The sequence below is a fragment of the Mustela nigripes genome, chromosome 11 (genome assembly GCF_022355385.1).
Source record: "Mustela nigripes isolate SB6536 chromosome 11, MUSNIG.SB6536, whole genome shotgun sequence".
NCBI lineage: Eukaryota > Metazoa > Chordata > Mammalia > Carnivora > Mustelidae > Mustela > Mustela nigripes.
The window spans coordinates 34,196,875-34,216,569 of record NC_081567.1 but is presented as its reverse complement, the minus strand read 5'-3'; the positions used below and the strand labels follow the sequence as shown (position 1 = coordinate 34,216,569).

Sequence of the window (19,695 nt, the reverse complement as noted above, 5' to 3'; positions counted from 1 at the left end):
TCGTGAAGGACTGGCTATGGAGAATTTTCCTTTATCTTCCCAAATCCATTGCATTTCTTTTAAAATTAGTTGTTACCTTCTGACCAGGTGGTTTTCTCTATTTTTGTTTAATTTTTTTTTCTTTTTTAGAGGGATTGTATGGGGTGGGAGTTTAATACCAAGAGGACCACAGCATATTCTATATTGGCATTTACTCCTCTTGAAAATTGCTGTTGCTCTCACTGATTTTCCTCTTTATAAAAATGCACATGAAATAGATCACCTGGAGAAATTAAAAGAAGAATGCAGTTTAAAAAACAAGAAGGTCCAACCCCTTTCTTGTGAAAATGAGGAAACTAAGAGTGAGTTAAGTAACTGACTTGAGACCAAACAGCTAGTTAACAGCAAGAATGGGACTAATTGATGACTAATTTAGGAAACTACTATTTATTTTTGCAGAATATCAATATAGGGAGGATTTCTAGATGTAAAGAATACAGCAATGCATCTTTGAAAAATACCCTCAGTGACTCGGGGGAAAAAAATAGTGGTATTATCAGCAAAGGTACTTCATGTATTTTATAGAAAGGTCTCTCCCGTCCTCGGGAGCACAGCCTGGCACAGTGATTCTGTCAGGATCTGATGCTTATAGTTCTTATACATAAAGATAACTGTGCCAAGCTTGCCTTGATAGTTTCACCATTTCCTTGAGATTACATTCTTGAGATGATGAGACCAGCTTGAATTTTCAGTGTAGTTGTGAGACCTTTCTTAGGTTGAAATGAATTCTGATAAGCTGATTATCTCTCTGAAGAAAATATGATGTCCACATTTCATAGCTTAGTTCCTATCACTTTAATGCCATTTTTATTCTGAGAATCTTCCCTGCCCTAAATTAAATAAGGTAATAAGGTGCTCTGGAGTCCGACACATATTAAATAGAATTCTTTTTTTTTTTTTTTTAAATTCAGACCTACAGGGTAGAAGATGAGTTTTCTTTATGGTATATTTTCTTTCTCCGTGTTGAAGTAGGTGCTGCTAGCTAGTTTCTTTTCTTTCTTTCTTTTTTTTTTCCTAATAGAGCAATGAGCTATGAAGCTCAAAAATAAAGTTTTCTCCGTGGTGTAAATAAAGCAGTAATCTGAGCAAATATATCACCCTGTGTACTGAGGGTTTTGTTTTTTTCCTTTCCTTTTGTGGTTTTTTTGTTTTGTTTTGTTTTGTTTTTTTTTGGTCTCTTTTTGTCCCCTCTTCACCACAGACTCATTTCTGTTGTTGTGTATTGTTGACACATTAATCTTGGTAGTAGAAATGAAAGCTACTTTTCATTGAGAAATAGATTCAAAGTAAAAGATGATTAATGAACAAAAGCGTCATGCATTCCCAATGATGTGCTTTGTATCCCAGCTCTATAAATCTGTCTGTATCTCAACCTCTTCTGAGCTTTCTGTTTATTGTATCTATTCTCTACTTCACTCCAGTGGAACTGGTTAGTTTAGCCCCCTAGGCTCCCAGGTGTCATGAAAGAGGACAGGAAAGTCATGGGGAGGATCTCCCTGGGGTACCATATGCCTGATAAAGGGAGTCCAAAGGCTGGCAAGGGATGCTTACCATGCAGGGGAAGAGATTGTTACTTCATATCCAGATGTCTGGGAGGCCTCCCTTTGTAAGCCTGTTGCTTGTCCCTGCACACTTTCTCTCTCAGTGACAAAGCATAGAGAAACTACTGAGATGACCAAAGGGAATTGGTCAGGAAGGGATTATCCATTGTGTCGTAGCTTCCCCTGTGTCTGAGAGCCGAGGATGGCATCATGGCCAAGCTCAGCTCCTCTTTTGTGAAAGTGTGTCAGCGCCTCTATTAGGACACCTCAAGTTCTTCTCTGCAACCAGCCTTCTTTGGGCTGTCACAAGCAGGTGATGTTTAGTTAGAATGGGAACATTCCATTTGACAGAGAATATTGCATAATCACCATTCAGATGAGGGTTCAAGTCTTAGTTTCTCTGTGGGGACTTGCAAAAATACTTAAGCTTTCTGAAAATCACACTTTATCTGAAAATTAGAGATAATAATGTCTGTGGGATACAACAAGAATTCAGTGGGAGTTGGCAAGCAGATTGTTTTTCATAGCACGTGACACAGAGTAAGCAGAGGGCGGTTATTACTACTACTATTATTCTTATTTTCTTGCCATATGTATTGTCTTTATCTATATTCACTCGCATACTTATTTCTTTCTCTGTCTCCAATACATAATTAGTGAGTTCCTTTAAAAATCACAAGATTCTCCATTACTTTTACTTGTGTCCCAAGACCTCACCTTGGGAGGGGGACTTCAATATGATTAAAGTTGTTGCAGCTTTTAGAACACCTGCTGTAGCTGTACCCCAGCAAGCCCTCTTCCCATGTAATCTCATCTAATCATTGTGAGAATCTGCGAAGAGTAATTTTCATTTCTGCTCCACATATGAGAGAATTGAGGCCCAGAGATGTAAGATAATTTACTCAAGGTCATACGACTAGGAAGTGCTGAAGCTGGGGTTTGTACCCCAGTGGGGATAACTCCCAAGGTCAAAACTCTTCCTTTATGCCTACACCGGTCTCTTAAAATGTTGTGATGTCCTCCACCTGACTTGTAAGAAGCTGGACACCAGGGTCGATAGGGACGTTGGGCTTAACAAAAGAGCTTTCGGGGCAGGCTGGATTAGTGGCGTCCACCCTGGCCTTCTTACACTGAGACCCTCGGGATGCCAGAGGAAAATGTGGTTTTGTTCTAGAATTAGCCATTCACTCGTCTATTCAGCAAATATTTAATGAGCACAGGTTTTGTTCTGGGTACCGTGGTTGGCATAGAGCATTCGGTGGGGAAGAAAACCCTCTGTGTCTGCGTCCTCATGAGTATTCAGTGATGGAATTCGTCAGGAGAGGCAGATCCTAATCCAATGGTGATGCTTTGCCATGTAGTTATATAGATATGTAGATAAATGTGAGGAGAAGGAGCCTGTCCTAGATTTGCTGCAGAGAGGGATCTGCTATTTGAGATGAGAGTTGAAACCACACAGGGTAGAAGCCATGGGGCGGTGGGGGTGGTGAGGTCTCCTTTCTCTTCGGGTCCTGCTGCTGGAGCCTGGTGCGTTGTGGCTGACACGGAGCCCTCTCTGGTACTACTTCCTTTGCATTTGAAGCAGCAGAGCGTTTCGTGTCGGGTTTCTGCAGTGGTTGGTCCTCTCTTTCCATCCCGAGTTTTTTATGGGAGATGTTTTCCTGGTTTCTGCATGGATGAGATCTTCTGGTCTCCTTAATACCAAGTTTGTATCAGGCCCGCTCCCGACACTGATGGATTCGGGTAAACTCAGTTCATGTGAACTCAGGAACATTTACTGAGAAGCCTCATTCCTCTTGGTGGAAAGAACTCACTCACTGTTCCTGCTATGATGGGAAGGAGCATTTTTGTTTCCCAAGCAATTTTGTGCAACAGTATCAGCAAGTGATTCCTATCCATTTCTGCCGGCCTTTTATCATTCAACCTAAGAATCTGTCTGCAGAAATTAGAAATCTTTTCTCTCCCTGATTTCCTTTGCCGTGACACCTGTACCTCTAAAGAAACATCAGAGGCCACAGGGGAAAAAAAAAAATTAAAAAAAAAATCCTCCCTTTAAATGATAGAAATTCTAGAAGTTCTCCAGGCTCTCAGTAGGATTGGTAAAGGAAACTATTTCAGGGAAGCTCCTTTTTGAAGTTGGTGGTCACACTTTCTCTCCTCCTGCTAGAAATGAGTCCCAGGGCCCCCACCAAAAAAAGCCAAACTGGACAATATCTCTATTTTTTTAAAAAAAATGACAGGTGTACATAGTATGCAGTAGATGCTTAGTATTAGGTAGTGATCCTAACAGATATGATTTTTATTATTGTTATTTATATATTTATTTATTTAGGTCTTCATGAATCTGTGTGGGAATCTCTGTAAGCCACATATATCCAGGGGTGGCAGTCTTTTTCTCTGAAGGGCCAAGTAGTAAATATTTGGGGGTCTGTAAGCCCTAAAGTCTATCACAACTGCTCAGCTCAGTTGTTGTCACATGAACCTGGCCATAGATAATGCATAGCTGAGTGAGTGTGGCTATGTCCAAATGAAACTTCATTTGCAAGAACAGGCCACATGTTGGATTTTGACTTACTGTCCATAGTTTACCAGGGTCTGACCCACACGGCAGTCTCCATCGGCGCAGTTGTCTGGGCTTGAGCAGCTTGTCCGGGTGGGCCTGCATTGGCCTACCCTGGATAACTCCGTCACCAAAATGTACGCCGTAAATAACAGAAACCCACCAGAGCCAAGCTCGTCAAAGGCACACTTTCTCGGAAAGATACCCTGGAATCTCGTATTTATCCTCAGTGGAGGATGTTCAGTAGGGCATCAGGCATGGCGGCATCAGAAATAGAAATGCTTCTGGAACCCAGGTGACGAGCTGTGCAAACTGCCTCCCTTCCATTCTGTGTGGGCTCCCCTGCTTCTCTCTGCGTTGACTCTTTACCCTGTGTCCCACAGACAGACTTGCTCTGCTGTGCTTTCTCCTTGTCCATGGTAGCTGCTCCCAGAAGGTGCCCTTGGCCCTCATTCTGCATCACTGCGCAAATGCCATGCCTACACACTGACATGGTGGCACATTTTCTTCCTGTCCATGTTGTAAATTCCTGAGATAGGGCCCTTAATGTTCATCTGAGGGTCAGATATCTCTGCTTCCTATTGTCCGTCCAAGGGGAAGCAAGGTGAAGGTGATCAAGACCGGGTCCATTCCTGGTCAGGTGTCATCCTTAGGAAAAGAGACGTGGAGTAGAGAGGTGCACCAAAATATCCTCCCCTCCGCTACTGTGGGGCTGGCTATAGGGTTGATCTCTCTGCTTTACAAGAAGGAATTGATGGCATTTCCCAGCTGAAAGCACCCAGAATGTTTTAATTTTATTTAAATTAAAATAATCAGGTCTCGTGTATATTTCCTTTCACGGAGTTGTTATTGCTTACTTTGACTTCAATGTCCTGTCTCATGTACTTGGTTGAGAAAATAATATAAAAACGTCTTGGAATTTCCCTAGAGTTCAGCTTCCCGTTTTATACCAGGCGTAGCTGAAGTTTGGAGCAGAATAAAAAGAGCCTCGTTGCCTTACACACACCCTGTTATCTCTGGCGGGTTCAAATACAGTTTCTCCCAAGAAGGCTGTGGTACCTTTGCTCTTTCTAGCCTTGAATCTGAAAGTCTCAGGTTTTCTTTGGAGTACACACAGCGGCATCTTTTTGACAGACAGTGCAAATTAAAAGATCCAGTGCGGCCTGGGAACCAGGGACCCAAACTTGCCCCTTGGGTTTTCATTTACAGTTAGGCACTGCAGACACAATTATTGCTGACAGGAAAGCAGAGGCTGGTGGCAGAGTATGTGTGACGGGAGGCTCATGCCAACCTATAATTGAGAGGATTATTTTTAATCAGAACATACCCTACAGCCCAAACATTAGAAATCTCCTGTAAGGCCAAGACAGGAAATTAAACACACCAACAATAAGCCTCAAAGGAGGGTGGCATGTGGGATGTAATATCGTTAGTCTTTCGAAGGTCCCTGGAGCTTCGAAGGTCCCTGGAGTAGAAGTTTGGTTCTCTAGGGAGGGAGACTAGGAAGAAGCTTCCCATGGAGAGGTAAGTCACAGATAGCTTACCTGAGCCCCTGCTGGACAGGTGAGTATAGACAAATTAAATGCAGCGGGCAGGCTAGTTGATGTTTATTGCATTTAGACAGTATGACAAGTCAAATATAAGCCTTGAAATAGCAGCTACAATTGTATTTCATCATTAAGGGAAAGGCCTCATTAGTTCCCTATTTTTGGAATTCTTACTGAGCTCTTACCATGTGTCAGGTGTTCTGCTGACCACTGATATTCCCGGGCTTTGCGGTCGTAGTCTTTTGGATAGTCTTATCTTTTGGCAAAATTTTGCCAAGTACATTAAGACTTTTTTTTTTTCTTTTTAAACTGGAAAGACTGTTGTTGACCAAGTAGGCATCATTATTGGATATGTGGTATGAAAAACATTTGTTGAGTAGTAATGGCAGGTAATTACATTGTGTAGTCCTCACACCAACCCTCCGAGGAGGGCATTATTATCCCCAATTGATAGAGAAGAAAACTGAGGCTCAGAGGGGTTGGACAGCTTGCCCAAAGCTATATAGCTTAATGAATAAGAGAATTAATTTGAACCCAATTCTCAGTCCAAAACCCATGTAATACTGTCACTCATAAATAAGATAAAACCCAGCCTAGGGCTTTAAGGTGCTGAGGACTGTAAACTCATTGGAGAGAAAAGACGTAGAGACCATCATCCGTGAGTGTGCAGTTCTAAGAGAAGGGACGAGGGAGCTCTTCATTGTGCCTGCTGAGGTCTTCCCGGGCACATGAAAAATAGGTACAAGGTTACTGAGCAGAAAAGGCACAGAATCCTAGGCGTGGGACTGGCTAGTGATATGAGAGGGCTTGGGACTTTCTGTTTAGAACGACTGGCCTTTGGCTTTTGTTCTTGTTCAGCTCAGTCACTTACATTTAATAAATACAAGGGGAAGAAAAGCATATTTTGGGGATACTCAACACAGAGACTAGGTATCTGAAGGGGTGGGGTAGGATGTGAAAAGATGATGGGGGACAACCAACTTTCAAAGTATCCCCTTGCTGCGTAGAATGTTTATTGATGTATGATCACAGTGGGAGATGGTCTTTAACCCAGGGCTTTCACGAGGAAGTAAACCACGCATTCACAGTAAAATGACCTACTGGTTCTCAGTCTAGAGCTCAGGGTCTTTAGGGTCCGTAGCTGATCTAGGGACACACGATTTCTTTGCATGACCAAGTGTGGCTGATCCGCTCACCCGCCTGCATTGGTCAGCAGCCTTGTGTTACATGCCTGAGCATCACTGGATTCCCTTGGGGGAGGGTCTCTATCTCCAACCTAAGGAAAATGCAGTGTACTCTCCACTTATGCTCACTCTGCTCCCATCCCAGGTGTGATCAGCACTAGCTTCTCCATGCCCCATCATTGCCAGATTGCACGTAATAAGCCCATGTGGTACTGGCTGCCGTACACTAGATGCCCCTTCAGACCACTGGGTATGGCTGGAGAGCATGCACCCACTCACAATCACTGATTAAGGCACAGCTTGCTAATCTGTGCGAAGGGCTGGTGGAGAATGCCCCAGCCAGGCAATATATCATCCATTGAGACCAGTATCTCGCATGTGGCTCTTCTATTGGCAAGTAACAGAAACCCACTCAGAGTAGCTCAAGAAATGGGGTATTTATTATACACCATAGTGGTGAGTCTCAGCTCCACCCAGAAACCTCCCTCCCGTGGCCCCTCCAGTATTGCCTATTATTTTCTCTGCCGCATTCTTCTTGCTCCAGAGCCTGGCTTCTTCTCTTCTACTTGCCGAACACCTGGCAGAGAATGGTGACCCCACCATTACTTTGTCCTCAGTTCTAGAAACTAGCTAAAACTCAAGACTGCCCTCTAACTTCCCGAGAGAGAATTTGACTTGTGATCAGGTGAGGTTCCATCCCTATGGAACACTACCCTCATGGAGACAGGATCGTATACGGAATACGTGATTTCTGTACCTATGCTAGGGAGAGATGGGATATGGGGAGGCGAATAACTCAGAAAAGCTGTGTAGTCACCCAAAGCCTGTCTAAAGTTAGGAACAGGGTGAGGAAGCCTTCTTTCCACCCTTCCTCCCTTCCATCTATCCTTCCTTTGGCAAATACGTATTGAATGCCTTCATAGCCACAACAGTGTGGTCAGAGCTGGCAATAAAATGGTGAGCAGGACAGATGCAGTCCCAGCCTTCAGGGAGCTGACATAGTGGAGGCAGACAGACCTCAGTCAGATCACTGTCACTGTTACGTGACAGCTGCAATGTGTGCTATGGAGGAAGGGCTCTGGAGATCACGTGGCAGGGGTTTCCACAAGAAAGTCATGATGAGCGGGAGCTCATCGGTGTGAAGAGCATCCTAGCCTGGAGATGCAGCATGTGCAACATCCCTGTGGCAGGTGGCGAGTAAAGTACGATCCAGAACTGGAAGGTCCCCTGGGCTGGTACGCGAGGGGGTCCAGAAGGAGGGTGATAAGTGAATAAACTTGGAGTTGTGGCCAGAAGCAGAGCATGCAGGAAGTCAGGTTGTTAGGATGTCAGGCTCAGTCTGGAATGGAATCAGTGCAGGGTTTAATCAGTCAAATAGTACAGTCACAGTCATATTCTGTAAAGATCACTGTGTCTGCTCTGTGGAAGGATGCGAGGTGCACGCCTGGAGCCAGAAGGTGATCTCCACAGCCCACTGTGGTTGTCAGGTGAGGAAACCCCAAAGCGGTCGGTGGTTGTCTGTGGGAGTGGAAACACTGCAGTAGCCAGCCCTGTTCACCAAGCGAGAAAGTTAAACTGCACGCTGCCTGCCCAGGGGTCATCAACTCCAGTGTTTTGGAAGTAATTGGTTCGCTATTTCGTGCGTCCATTTGACGAGAGCAGAGGTTAGGGCAGCTAATGCAGAAAGCCATCCTTCACCTCTGTCTGCCTGATTTTGTTCTGATGTCCTTTCGCGTTTTGTTCCCTTGCAGTCTTTGGGCTCTGGCATAGTCTTGGTACGATGCAAATTCCACCCAGGTCCATGGGGACCCAGGATTCTCCCTGGTCACAAATTGCTCTTTAGGTAGATTGCAAGAGTAATTGCAAACTCAGGATAATCTTAGTTTTTTTGTTTGTTTTGTTTTAATATATACAACTCCTCTACGCTAGAGAGTATCTTAGATTTTTCTCACTGTCTGACAATGTGCCATTGTTAATGACTATTTCTGTTCTCAACTTGGAATAATGGTTCCCAGCCTTTGTTTACATTCATTCATTCATTTATGAGGGAGAGAGAAAGAAGGAAAGGGAGAGGGAAAGAGAGAATCTTAAGCAGGCTCCATGCCCAGTGCAGAGTCCAATGCAAGACTTGATCTCACAATCCTGAGACCATCCATGACTTAAGCAGAAATCAACAGTGGGATGCTTAACTGACTGAGTCACCCAGATACCCCCTCCACTGTTTGTTTTTATAAAATTATCCACCTGGAGGATTTGACTGATTCTTACTAATCAATAAGGGTGTATGGTTATAAATTCATTTCAACTGCAGGTTGAATTTAAAGCAAATCTAAAGTTGTGGCCATAAAGCTGACATGCATGAGAGGTTAACATTTTTATCTGGGCACCAGGTATGGGAACACAAGTGAAGGCCATTTGGCTAAGGGAGACCCTCCCTCTGGAATGAAGTTCAGGGCCCTTCTCTGGAGGTGTACCACTTTGCATCCATGAGGAATCACTGCTTATGCTGTCCAGTGTAGTGAGTCGCTGCTAAGTATCTGGGCACTGTGCCAGGCGATGAGGCTACCAAATTGAATAAAACATTGTCCTTGTCCTCTAGGAGTCCACAGTCTGAGCAGGCCAACTCTACAGTAGGTTAGAGAGTATGATTCTTGTTCAGAGACAAGGCTCTGTGACAGACCCCAGGGCCCCTGGAAAAAAATTCAGTCCGGCTGAACAGGTCAGCAAAAGCAACAGAGAGAAGGTCACACTTAGGTGGATGTGCGTGTTTCAAGTAGTGCATTTTAGCTGGATCCTAGAGTATGTTGGTGAGTGTATGAAGGGAAGGAGAGAGGGACTGGAGGAGGGAGGCAAGGGTTAAGAAGGCTGAACTTGAGAATAGGAACTATCGCCATTTTTAATAAATAAGAAGACTCATGCATATTTTGATACAAAGCCTGGGTATACGTTGGGTTCAAGAAAACTATTACTACTAGTATTTTTCTCTTACAATCATCACTGATATTTTTATCATTATTAGGACACATAGTTCTCCAACTGAGGCATCTATGAATTTATAGAAGATAATTACATACTTTGACTATTCATTTTCTAACTGTTCCTACCTCCTTTCTCCAAATCCTGTTCTTTCACTTCATGTGGTTACCTTCTTCTCAGCATGAAGAGTTCAGTTCCATTGCCACTTCCTTGGCAAGTCTTCCCCAACCTCCCGGAGTGCCACAGAATGTAGGCATCAGGAGCACAGTGTTTGGTGTAAAAAAGCACTTAGTAAATCATAACAAACTTTTTTTTTAATACACATTTTTTTAATTTGACAGAGAGAGAGATCACAAGTAGGCAGAGCAGCAGGCGGTGGTGGGGGGAGGGTTTGCGGGAAGCAGGCTCCCCGCTGAGCAGAGAGTCCAATGCAGGGCTCGATCCCAGAACTCTGAGACCATGACCTGAGCCAAAGGCATTGGCCCAAACCACTGAGCCACCCAGGTGCCCCCATAACAAGCTTTTATACAAACTTCCAGCTATAAAATGAGTAAGTCACAGGGATGAAAATTACATCATAGGGTATGTTGTCAATGGTATCATAATAATTTTGCATGGTAACAGGTGGTAACTACATTTAATGTGTTGAGCATTTCATAATGTTTATAATTGTCAAATTACTATGTTGTACACCTGAAACTAATAAAATACTATATATATTTCAATAATAAGAATAAACAACTTTTAAACAGCACTGACTTTGTGCCAGGCACAATGCCAAGTGCCTTACAAATATTAACTTTTAATACTTGCCTCAATCTATTGAGGTGTAGGTAGTGTATTTGTTCTCATTTTATAGATTAGGAAGTTGAGACAAAGAAAAGCTAAGTGTCTCAGTCATGGTAACAAAGCTGATAGGTAGCAGAGCCTTGGATGATGGGATAGATGAATGAATGAAGGGCAGGAAGAAAGGACAGACAAATGACCACTGTGACCACCGTCCTCGCTACGTCATAGCTGTGTGCACCCGCAGGCTTCTCCAGATACACATCTCTCTCCCAGTGTTTTGAAACCACTCAGTGTTCTCAGATGTTCTAAGTTACCAACATCAGTGAGCTCACCAAATGGGAAGATTTAAAAAAGAAAGTCCATCATATTAAGATACTAAGAAAGGGAGTATATTTTCCGAACATATATCTGTGAGTAATGATTATAAGCAAGCTCTGAAACTTGGGAGTTACTTTGAGTCTGGTTGTACATTGTGTCAGTACTTGAGAGGAGTAATAGAGCCCTGGGTCAATATTCTAGAACCCTGCAAATTAATCCCATTTCTTCATGTGTCTCCCAGAAGGTGAAAGGGTCAGAAGCAACTCTCTTTTGAGTATAGGGTGCCATGTAACTCTTTTAGATCTATTAGTAAATCTTTCTGGTTGGATATGACCTCTCCCCCAACTCACCAAATTATATGAGATTATAATGGCCGTTTGCAGTTTGTGTGATATTTGGTTTATTTAAATATCAGTGAATGTGGATCTTCCTCCTTCTGATTGGGTGATGATAGCCATGCTCATGAAACTGATTCTTGATGGGACACTTAAAATCACAATTTTAATTAAAAATCCCAGTTTTGGGGCGCCTGGGTGGCTCAGTGGGTTAAGCCGCTGCCTTCGGCTCAGGTCATGATCTCAGGGTCCTGGGATTGAGTCCCGCATCGGGCTCTCTGCTCAGCAGGGAGCCTGCTTCCTCTTCTCTCTCTCTGCCTGCCTCTCTGCCTACTTGTAATCTCTCTGTCAAATAAATAAATAAAATCTTTAAAAAAAAAAAATCCCAGTTTTATTCATTGCAAAATGGAGTCATGTTGAATATTGGCCATCGTGGGATTGAACTTTATAGAATCCTGGAGTTCTGGAGTTGAAAAGATATTTAAAGTTTATTTCATTTCACCTAATTCCATGTGGGAGAATCCACAATAATGTCTCTGAAAGATTGGCTTCTCATCCTTCCTTGAAAACATCCTGCGGCGTAGAGCTCACTGTGTCAGGCAAGAGCTCAGCAGAGTGGTTCTAAACTCGATGTTCAATCACCAACTTCAAATCCAGGCTCTGTCACCTACATGCAACTACAACTTACTTGAGTTGTCTGAGCCTTGGTTTCCTCTTCTGGAATAGAGAAAATCATAACACCTTCTATTGCAGTGTAAAAGAATTAAATGAAAATATATTGAAAGACTTGATTTTTTCAAAAAAGATTTTTATTTATTTATTTGATGGAGAGAGAGAGAGAGAGAGAGAGCACAAGCAGGGGGAATGGCAGAGGAAAAGGGAGAAGATAACTCCCTGCTGAGCAGGGAATCTTGATGCAGGCTTGATCCCAGGACCCTGGGATCATGACCTGAGTCAAAGGCACTTAATTGACTTAATCATTTTCATCACCATCATCACCACCACCATCATCGTTGTCCAATTCATAGTATCAGGAGCCTATTTTAGAAGTTAGCCACATGTGACTATGACAAAAAAGTAAAGGCACAATACAATACCTTCCTCCATCCTAAAGTCTTCCCCTCTCTTCTTCCCTAGGACACTGCTCAAAGAACTCATGCCAGTGGAACTTACGGCTTCCTTGATCGGACTCAGCATTCAGTAAGTGTGACCACTTTTTGAACCTTCATTACATAAATACATCTATTTCTTTGATCGTGTTTGAGATGAAAAGCTCTCTTCCGCGGGCCCGAAGTTCCCACAAACACTGGGCTGCCTGCCTGTGTCTTTCTTTTCTGCACTACTACGTTGGATTCAGAGGTGAGGGGAGGGTTTGCTGGGCAGAACCCCCACAAGGAACACAGGAATGTGTGTGCGTGTCAGGGGGTTAACCCTACCGCTACTGGCTAGGGGTTAAAATGAAATGTGCTTTTGTTGTCCTTTTGTTCCCTGAGCTTTTCTCATTAGGAGAAACCTCATCCCTCCCAGTTACATGACCCTGCAAAGCAGAACAGATCAGTTAGTGAGACCACATATTTCTTGAGGCACTTAAGAACAATTCATTTGGGGCCAGAATACATTATTACTGTATAAAAATTACTGCAGAAAAAGAAATTTGGTACTTTCGGATGCTGGGGTACGTTTCAGAAATTGCATTTGTTTTTCACAAGTAAGCACTTTCCGCCGTCTGCCTTTCTCATTGTGCGCAAGGACTTGATTTTTGGTGAAGCCAGCAGTATTTTCTCCGATTTCCCCGACTCTTATTTTTTTACGATACAGTAGCTTTTGAGGTGGTGGTGTTGGTAGACAAACGCCTCTGTAAAAGTCTGGGACATTTGCTCTCCTCTGCAGTCGTCCAAACAACTTGTTTTATGAATTGCTCTGTAATAATTTAATACTAAATATCCAAGTTTTAAAAGGCTAACTTTAAAAGTCTATAGGAAAAAAAATTGTTTTTTTTTTTTCTCAAGACGTAGCTTCCCTTGTAAGGTTTTAGAATTTTTTTTAACATGTCCTACTTTTGAGATTGGTGGAATATAATTTGATGCATCAAATATCATAAAGGGGCAGGTAGAATCCGAGGCTGGGGGATTCCAGGCCTGGAAGAGGCTGATCAAAGGGAATTCTTTGCCCTCAGTGGTATGGCATGACTCCCCTTTTGGGTACAGAATTTGCATATATGAATGGTAGAGGAGGGAGGAGACAGAAAGAAATAAAAAAGATGGTGTCTTCGCTGTTTGCTACATCAGAGTGACTTAGCGTAACCCTGATCAGCGAAAGCTTGTATCACACAGGAGATTAGACCCACAGCTTTTGTTCCCAATAATAAAGGAAATTTCGTGTCTAATTCCCTACATGCCACATCTGTCTTTCAATGCCTTTGAAGTTCAGGCTACAGCATTTTCTAAAAACTGCGAGGTTCTGTAAGTGGAAAGGAGGGGCTGTTTGGCAGGAAGTCTGTTCAAATCTATTTGGTGTAAAGTTAAATATGCACGTTACTTTATCTTTTTCCATTTCCATCAGTATCCTTCTCTTCTCATGGATGCCTTTGCGGTGCTGGAGCAGACAGGGTGAGGATGGAGGGAGGAAGTTTCAAGGATGGGTTTTCAGATTATGTGCGACCCTCCCACGTTCCTCTCTACCTTCTCAACATGATACAAATTACTGCTTCTCAGAAAGGAATCCATGTTCCAACGCTGGATTGGGGCTGAAATTTCTAACCTAGGGGAGCCTCTGGTCCCCGAGATAATTAGTACAGTGTTGTAAGGAGCTCATGTTAATTTGTCTTTGGATATGGTATTTCCATATCTATGATTGTGGTCTAAGGAGGAAAAAAATTATTAATTTGCTGCTCCATACCAGTGTGTAGATATCTGATAATTTAAAAAAAAATAAAAAGGGAAGAAATGGAAAAACTTCTCACTGGGGATATTTAGAACGGCTGCCCAATTTCTGTGTACCTAATAGATTTCGATGGTTTCCGTGTGATGAGAGCTGGAGCAGTGAACCTCAGTCAGTGTCTAGGACCAAGTGGAAACCGACAGGAGGCTGGCGGCAGTAGGGTCCTTGGTTGAACTTCACCCTCAGAGTCATTTCCTACAACTTTAAAATTTAAGTTCCAGTGGAAGCCTTCCTAAGATCTCTGTCTCCCATCAGATTATACTCCCCTGGCAGGCTGTACCGGAATTATAATTTATCAATTAATTGACCAAAAATTAATTTAGTATTTGCTTTTTTCTTTTGTCCAGTGCTCTCCAGCACAATTTTCTGTCCTGCTAGGAATATTCTTTCTCTGTGCCGTCCAGTATGGTAACCACACTGAGCACCTGAAATGTGGCTGCTGCCACCAGGGAACTAAGTTTACTACTTTGTTTATTTTTAGTTGATTTAAATTTAAGCATTGTCACATGGCAGCAATAATCTACCATACGGATGGGACAGCTCTGGACTGGAGGCCCCATGAATACAGGAGCCAGTTCTGAGTTTTCCATCCTTGCATCCAGGCTGGTACCCAGCTGGTATTACCCGTGTAGACATTGTTTGGTAAACTGCTGCTGTCCCAAGCCCTTTAAGCATCTTCTTTCCTCGCAATTCTGTACGTATTATTCCCCTACATGAACCCTTCATCCAGAACAAAAGAGTTAATGATCCTTCAATGCCACAGCATATGCTCATTCTAACGGGCTGGTCTCTGTTATACTCTGGTTAATAGACAGTATATAACCTCTGATTATATCTACAGCTTTTACTGAAGATAGAGGTCACAGTAGACAGCACTTGCTGGGCATAGTGACAGGTGAACACATGGAGGGATGGGGGATGGGTAGATAGATGGAGTGTTACGTATGTGGGAGAAACAGAATTGACCTTAGACGGTAGACCGTTCTAGATCTCCATGATGGCTGTCTTTTGTCTTCTACTTACTACTCTAATTCTTGTTCAAAGCTATGATGTCTGCTTTGCCAAGGCCTAGATGGGCCTAGAATAGCACACTCCGAATCTATTACTGAATTCCAGTGTTCTATGCAGCAAAGGTTGCTGTACATCTATACTTGCTTCTGGCTGTACGCTGACTCCAAATGCCTAACACTAAAATCAGACCACGCCCTGCTCACTTCCCTCTGGACACCATTCTCTCCCCGGGTAACCCAGTCCCAAGCTTCAGTAACCACTTACTGTGTCTTGACCTTCATCCACCACCACAAGAGGAGTGAGGCCTGGGCCTGTCGAAAGCCCTTCTCTGTTCCCTCTGTTGACATATCACTCCAGGTACTCCTTCCTCAAATGGTGGTGAAGTCTTTCTAAGTTGTTTTAATGCCTAAAGCCACCATCCCTTGGATTCCATTCTATATGTTGGAGGACTGCTGTTCCTGAAACACGAGTGTCATTGAAGTTACGTGTTCAGTAAGCTAGTTGCTTTCAACACTGCCTCCCTTAGAATGTCTAGAAACCTTGTCTTCTAATCAAACATGTTGATCTCTTGACTCCCAATGCATTTACTTCCTGACTCCAAAATTTGTTACCTGTGGTCCTAACAGCAGGAGCAACCCTTCCTTATTCTTAGTCCACACTCCAGTTATATATCTCTGTTAAGACTCTCCTGATGAAATGTGTACTTTAATTCCTTGATTCTCCTTGTAAGATAAAGAAAATACAAAGCCTGTTTTCAGTATAGAAGTTTGACCCTGGGATAGTATTTTTAGAATCTGGACTCTGTGGAGCAGGCAAAGAGTAGAACAGTATAAGGTGAATAGAAAGAGAAAGAGCAATGATTGTCTTGAGGGACTTGGAGTTCTCTGGAGTTAAAAGTCAGCAGATGGGCTAAAAATGGGAGAGGTCCGCCATCCGATGAATACCGGAGGGAGGGGGAGCCGGAGTGGGAGCAACATAAGAGCATTAATTTTAAATGACGGCCAGGCCTAGGGTGGGTTTCATGCCATTTGATTTAGAGTCTCACGGTGTAGAGGACACATCAAATGATGGCCTCATTTGACCTTCCCTTGTGCTCTGACACTTGACCACCCGCCACCCACCACCCACCACGCACTGCCAGGCATTCGTGTTCACACATGCCATATCTGTATCTCTTATCTCTCTCAAGCTGCTGCATAGCAATCTCTGTGAAATCCCTCCTGCTCCCCTAATTCATCCCTTCTAGACTGGGAATAGGAACTCTGGGGTGGGGGGTGGGGGTCTCTTTCTGATTTACTGACTACACAAGACTGTGAAGCATCAGAGAGTATAGGCAGATAAATAAAAAAAGAACATTTTCCTTTGTTTCCTTATTGTTGAACAGAGAGACAAAAAAGAATGAAAGTTACAGGGAAGGTGTGTATGACTGCAGCATTTCAGGACTGTGGATAACAAAGAGACAAGCCTCAAGTGGCACCCCACTACCCGCCTCATTATTCCCCATCATTTCACCCAGTTTAAATCTTCCATAGCACTCCTCACGTGCTCTAATGATCGTATTTATGTGTTATGCATTATCTGCTTCTTCCACTGGACTAGAGGGTCTCTGAAGACATAATGTGTACCTGTCCTGCTTGCTGCTCTATCCCCAATGCCACAGAAGTGGCAAGTACATATATAGATACACACACATATATGTGTATGTATGCACACATATATGTGTATATGTACAAATCTATATGGAGTGAATTATCAAGTTGGCTTACTTCTTTGAATGATGATAACCCTGTCTGAAACCATTCTTTTGTCAACCGTAACCCCTCATAGCACTCCCTTGCCATACCTCCCAATCTAGATCAGCCTTTGAAAAACCAAGAGAGTTAGGCTCTGTGAACTGACCACGTCATCCTTGACACAGTGACCAATCTGACTTAATTTTTTTTCATTAAATAATAACAATAATAAGGAGCTGAACTAGAATAGTCTGCAACTAAGACCCCTTCTGACTTGGAATTCAGTGCATAAACAAGAAAGAAACAAGGCCACAGAAGAAAAGGTTGAAGGGAAGCATTACTACCTCGGCAAGGTAGAGGGTGCTGAGTTATGACCAACAGTGGCTATTCCCCACCCCCTAGCTGTGGGCAAAAATGAACTCATTGTCTTCTGGACAAGAAAATGAATATGCTGCGTAGGTCTGGGACTAGTATAGTATGGATAGACCACTTTCTGTTTGCTCTGTTAATAACTGGTATTGGTACAGTTTGGTCCACGCCCATGGGTTGCATTATAGAATTAGAGGAAATGAAGGCAGGTTTCAACCTGCAGCCTCTTCTACTGGAGCACCTGTGAGCTTAAATCGTTCTTTTCATCCTAATTATTCATTAGTTACCAGTCAAATGACCTAAGAAAAACAATGACTACAATGACTTGGGGCTTCTGCTAAATCTTTTCACTGAAGCTAAAGATGAGATCTACTTGCTGTTTCTACTCTGCATTGTAATGTGAGCTTGTTTATTTGAGATATTGGTGAACCTGTGGCAATGGCTGCAAATTGCAAATGACAAACACATAAAGAATGGCTGCTTCATAAGTCACAGAAACAAGGAATTTGGTTTTTCCAAATGGAAGAGGCTGCAGATTTCTTTTGAGAAGATAAACTTTCTCCGAGGGCTGCCAGACAGAATATATTTAAAAAAAAAAAAAACAAAAAACAAAAAACAAAAACATGTGGCTAGTTTCTTTTGAGTTTGGGCAACTGTATCCAAAGATGAGAATTCTTGCCTCAGAAGGTGTGAACCTCAGGTTTGTGCCAGGCATACAGTTGGAGGTATGATAAGTTATTGTTACTCAGAACAATTACATAACGGAGAAGTAGTCCCTTCTACTGGGCGGCCTGTGTGTGCATGATCACTGGGGAGGCAGATCACTCATTGGACCTCAGTCTCTCTATTTAAGAAGGATCAATTATCTTGAAAAACTGTACTGCGGTACATTCCAGCTTAGAGTGCCATGACATTGATATGTAAGTCAATGTTCTTACCCTGGTAATGTTATCATTCATTCATTCACTTACAATTAGCTTTGGATAAATGATGTTGGATTTTTTCCAGAGTGGTAGGGATGTTAAAATGAAAGAGGCCCTTAATTTATGGTCAAACTGTAAAATAAAATTTAAAGTAAATAAAAGAAAAAATCCGAATTGTCTCGGTTATCATGGACTAGCCACTCATAGACAGGAATATATGTTGGGGTCAGACTGCAAGGATATGATTAGATCTCTCTCAAATATGGGAGAGGGCCAAGAGGTGGCCCTGTTCCATGTAAATTCTTCTTTTCCGTATTCTCAGGTCAGGTTTTTCCTCTCACAGCTGGCTGGCCTTCCTCACTCTTCTCCAAAGTACAATGCCCTTGCAGGGTGCTTCCTCCCCCAGCAATGACCATTTACACTCCACAGGGCCAGATTCTCCCCACCAAGTCCATAAACCTGCACTCTGTGCAGAATCAATGCCCATTTACAGCTGCTAATGCATTAATAACAGAAACGTCCCTGGCCATGACCTACCTGAGTCATTACACACTAATCATCGGAGGCAATTTCAAGCAGATTGACTAGTGATCGGTGTCCTCCTGGCGTCCAGGCAGGAGGACACATGGCTGCCTTCACAGCCCCTGAGCAGATGGTCTGAGAGCGTAATCACAACTACAGCCGGTGTGGGTCTGGCTCCAGGAAGGGGAATCTCCATGTCTTGCATGCAAAGCTGTGCTCTCTCACCCAGGGCTCTGCTCCAAGGGCCTGCCTTTCATTTCAGAATAGAATCCAGGCTCTCCTCTGAAGACACTGAGGAAACAAGGTACCTGTGCCGGGAATGTTCTAGCCTGTACCTGTGCCATGAAGCCGGTTTTATTTCCCACATTTCCATGTAATCCATTCCCAGATATGTGCTCTAAAGCCATGGTCACCATGGGCTTGTGGTTTGGTGTTGTAATTTCTTTCTTCAGTTTTAGCTTGAGATTTTTGTCTTTTTGATCTTGCTCTGGCACTCCCTATGATCATAATCTTAAGGGTTACACAATGTATCATCAGGGTGATGTTTTATTCCTTTACTATGGAATATCTAGGAGCTCTCTGCTCTTTTCTCTAACACCATTTTTGCCAGAGTTAATCACTCAGGATCTGTGGAGTTTTCTTCCCTGGAGTAACTTCCTCAGAGTAAATACCGCTGAGAGGAATTGTACAGTCAAAGGAAATCAGCATCTTTATGACTTTGGATGCATATCACTAAATCACCTTTTGAAATGGATTGTGCTAATTTACAGCCAGTACATTGTCTTTTGAGCTTTCTACTCTTAGCTGCCAGTGATTTAGTTGCCTAGAATGAGGTTTCAGGTTATATGGGGTTGGAAATATGAGTCAGATAGGATCTTTACCTTCAAGAAACCCACAGAATAGAGGGA

General features: G+C 43.0%; 1 protein-coding gene across 1 annotated transcript in view; it reads left to right on the top strand.

Annotated features, from left to right (window-relative positions):
• Positions 1-19,695, top strand: part of RBFOX1 (RNA binding fox-1 homolog 1) — a 1,460,760-nt gene that overhangs the window by 245,689 nt on the left and 1,195,376 nt on the right. The window contains exon 2 of the mRNA XM_059415365.1: positions 12,427-12,489. The gene's annotated coding sequence lies outside the window, so the exon portion shown is untranslated. The remainder of the gene's footprint in view (positions 1-12,426; positions 12,490-19,695) is intronic.